We start from the raw sequence: 4,681 nt of genomic DNA, 5'->3' as shown, positions 1-4,681 counted from the left end.
CATTTCTCCCACCCTCCACCCTGTCTCTGGCAACCACCAATCTGTTCTCTAAGAATTTTTTCATTTTTTTTGGATTCCACATGTAAGGGAGATCATATGGTATTTGTCTTTCTCTGACTTCACTTCAGCTTAAGGACCCTGAGGTATGGCCTGGTTATTGCAAATGGCAAGGTTTTGTTCTTTATGATTGAATTAATGTAACAATTTAGTATCAATAGCGTACAAAACCTTTGCTATGTCTGCTCCTCACTTGTTGTCACAAATTACACCTTTACATATTGTGTGCCCATAAACACAGATTTACAGTGACTGTGTTATGCAGCTGTCTTTTAAACAAGGAAAGAAGTTACAAAAAAAAAAAAATACATCAATACTGCCTTTTATGCTTATCTATATAGTTACCTTTACTGGCATTCTTTATTTCTTTATGTGGATTTGCAATACTATCTAGTGTCCTTACATTTTAGTGTTTAGCATTCCTTGTAGGGAGGGTCTACTTGTGACAAACTCTTTCAATTTCTGTTCATTGAGAGTGTCTGTTTTGTCTTCATGGGGCGGGGGGCTACTTATCTGTAGAAGTTTTTAATTCCAGTATAGTTAAGATAGTATTGGTTTGGTGTACAATATAGTGATTCAAAAATTCCATACACCACCCAGGGCTCATGATGACAAGTGCACTTCTCAAGCCTATCACCTATTTCCCCCATCTCCCCACCGACCTCCCCTCTGGTAACCCTGTTTGTGTTCTAGAGTTAAGAGTCTATTTCTTGGTTTGTCTCTTTCCCGCCTTCTCCTTTGTATGTTTTGTTTCTTAAATTCCACATGAGTGAAATCATATGGTACGTCTGTGACTTACTTCGCTTAACATTAGACTCTCTAGTTCCAGCCATTTGTTGCAAATGGCAAGATTTCATTTTTATGGCTAAATAATATTCCACTGTATATCTTCATTTTTGAAGTAGTTTTTCTAGACATTGAAGTCACAGTTAACAGGTTTTTTCCTCTCACCTCTTTGAATGTGTCATTCCATTGTCTTCTGGTCCCCATGGTTTCTGAGGAGAAATAAGCTGTTATCCTAAGAATCACTTGGACGTGATGTGTAGCTTCTTTTGTTTTTGATTCTCTTTCAACAGTTTGATCGTGTGTCTAAGAATGGATCTGAGTTGACTCTATTTAGAGTTCACTGAGCTGCTTGTACGTGTAGATTTGTGTTTTTCATCAAATTTAGAACGTTTTTAGGGACGCCTGGGTGGCTCAGTTGGTTAAGCGTCTGCCTTTGGCTCAGGTCATGATCCCAAGGTCCTGGAGTTGAGCCCCAAGTTCACTCCCTGCTCAGCGGGGAGCCTGCTTCTCCCTCTGCTCGCCACTCCCCCTGCTTGTGCGCTCTCACACAAATAAATAAAATCTTTAAAAAAATTTTTAAGGAAGCTTTCAGCTATTATTTCTTCAAATCCTTTCTGCCTTTCTCTCACCTATGACTCCCATTATACCCTTGCTGGTTTTTTTGATGGTGTCCTACACATCTCTTAGGCTCTGCTCATTCTTTTAAGTTTTTGTTACTTAGACTGGATAATTTCAGTTGGTTTATTTCAAGTTCACGGATTCTTCCTTCCATCTGTTCAACTCTGCTGTTGGGCCCTTCTAGTGAATCTTTCATTCCAGTTATGCTTTTCAGCTCCACAATTCGACTTTTTATTTCTCTCTTCATTCCTATTTTCTATTTGGTGAGATATCATTCTTATGGTTTCCTTTAGCTCCTTAAATGTATTTCAAATAGCTGATTAAGTCATCGTCCTGCATGTCCAATGTCAGTGTTTCCTGGGGGGCAATTTTCTATTATTTCCTTAGGTATGGGCCATATTTTGTTTCTTTACATGCCCCTGTAATACTTTGTTGTTGAATACTGGACATTTTGAATATTTTAATGCAGCAATTCTGTAAATCAGGAACTATCCTTCCCCCCCACCCAGGGTTTGTTAGTGATGTTGTCGCTGTTAACTTTTCTCAACTAATTGCTCTGTGCGTGCTGGTACAAACCTTTGACACTCAACCAGGAAGTTCACAACTCTGCCTTAGTATTTACTCCTTGCTTGCAGAGCCTTAAAATCAGCTGGAGGTGGACCTTTTACAGTTTTTGCTGAGCGGGTGCACAGCCCTGGATATGAGCATGGCTTTCTAGATACCCAGTAATATGTCAGAGCTTTTCTAAGTCCTTATTCACCAAAGCATCTCATTCCCCAGCCTCTTCCCAAGATCTTTGGTTATTCTATTTTTTTTCCCGTTATCCATTCCCCCACAGTCAGCAACAACTAATACATTTGCCTGTGTTTGTGACAAATGCCTTCTAGGTAACTATCTCAGTACCAGAGAGTTCTGCGTTACGTAAGACAAAGGGAAACCCTTTGAAAGTGTACTGCAAGAAGCCATCAGACAGTTCAAAAGAAACAAGCACAATTTTTTTTTGCAAATTAGTCCCATTATACTCACTGTGGTACTGGCATACTCGCAGGGAATGTGGCTGTTATCTTCAAGGCCACTGCTAAGCTATGGAGAGGGGGATGAGACCAGGGTAAGTTAAAATGCCACAAAGCTGTCTGTTCTTACCAAGATTCAGCTGTTTCTTCTTGATTATGTTGCCCTGGTCTGTAAGCCTTTAGTTAGTTTCCAATTCTGAAAAAGTTGACTATAACAATTTTTGCCAGCTTTTCATTCCTTTTACGGGATGAAGACTTCTGAAGTTCCTTAATACATTTTGGCAGAAGTCTGGATATAAAAGATTTAAAGAACTATATAGGATAGTGTATCCAATAAACTGCAGACATCATATTCAAGTATATGTGGAGCATTTGTAAAAACTGAACAACTCCTGGGTTATAAAGCAAGTCTCAACAAATTTCAAATAATTGAAACAATGCATTTTAGAACAGAAATGTGTTTTCCAACAATAATGGAATTAAAATAGAACTCAATGACAAAAAGACAATTAGAATCTAGCAGCCAGGCAGTTACTCAAAGGATGGTTATAGAGAACATGACAACATAGTTTTCTGGGGCTCTGGTCACATGCATGTCAGGTCATCAGATGTCAGAGTTGAAATGCAGGAACGTTAGAAAGGTTCTGGTTTGACTCCCCCCCCCCTTCACTTTTATAGGAGAAACAGAAAACCAAAAAAAGGTCACACAGAGAACTGTTGGCTGAAATAGTTCTATATCCTAGGACTCCCAACCCAATGCTCTGATACAGGGCTGCTCCTCAAACCTTCCTTCATCCAGAGGTCTAGGCTGCCAGTATTCACTTTTCCCCTCCACAATCTCATACCCACACTGGGAACTCTAGCTTTGTTTCCTGACAGTCTTCCCATTTTCTCCTTAAAAATAGGCTAACCAGAGCTCTATTATTTCCTAGGGAAAAGTTTCTCGTATTATCTATTACCTAATGATATTTATAATTTCTGATAAGACAATGTTTTAAAGATGAAATAACCATAAACTTACTTTCTCAGGAAGTGGAAGACTGACTTGGCAGTACATGAACTAATCATGACCTTTGGTTAATTTAACATACACCCTAGTCTTTCATTAGTTCCTCCTATACCTCACTGAATCCTGTTTCTCACCCACAAAACACCTGGATCTACTGACTAATGGACTCAATAGTACAGTAGATTCTCTGCGGTTACCAGGCTAAAAGGAAATTGTTTAGCTTCCACGTTTGCTAGAGAGTACTGATCTAGAGCGAACGCTTGAACCTTCTACATACCCATTTGTTTGTAAATTGGAGTTACTGTTATAATTCATTCATTCATTTGGGCTTGGAGACCTTTGGAAACAGCATGGTACAACACAGCTCATGCTCAATAAGCACTTGTTTTCCCAAGTGTTATGTTCTTTACATGAATTCTAATCTAATCTTTGTGTTGGCAAATGACATTAACTAGTGGCCCAACAATCACCCCTTTCCCTGACTACCTTTCACTGTCACTAGAAATCTCCACCTTGTCTTTCTAAAACTCCAATTTCTTGGAGTGAAACGATTCAACATGCCTAGGAGATGAATCTTGCCTGATCTAAGCCAATCGTGGCAATTCTGTTCTTTGCTTATTCAAGTTTTTCCAGCTTCCCTTGCAACTAAATTGGCAATGACCAATGAGATGTGAAGAGTTAATCTGTAGCTTCTGAAAAAGTTCCAGTCTGTTAATTTTCTTGACCTTCCCCTGAATTCAGGTTTGTTATATTCCCCATGTCCCCTTTTGCTAAAAAAGAAAGAGGTTAAATTGAGGAGTCAGACACACATAAATATGAATCTTGGTTTTCTTTGTGAGCAATTCAGGGCAAGATACTTACTTCACCGAAGCCTCAGTTTTGTCGCTTGCTGAACAGGGATAAGTGTTACAAAAGAACAATGGAATGAAGACCATATGGGACAGTGAAGGCGTGTGAAGTGCCTGGGGTCTACAGCCGAGCTCAATAAATGGGACTCCTTATCAGAGTAAAATGGATGAAAACATATCCCAGCCAACCCAATAAACACTCTCACTAAAGTACACAACAAACCTTCATACTCCATGACCCCACTAAGTAGTTGTGGCTTAAATGGTCAGCAGAAATTAGCATATTAATGAAAAGTATGTTTTTCTTTCCAGAGGCCCAGTTGTTAGGGAAAAAAAACACATTACGTAGA

This window comes from Ursus arctos, unplaced genomic scaffold (assembly GCF_023065955.2).
Source record: "Ursus arctos isolate Adak ecotype North America unplaced genomic scaffold, UrsArc2.0 scaffold_15, whole genome shotgun sequence".
Taxonomy (NCBI): domain Eukaryota; kingdom Metazoa; phylum Chordata; class Mammalia; order Carnivora; family Ursidae; genus Ursus; species Ursus arctos.
This window is presented reverse-complemented; position numbering follows the sequence as displayed.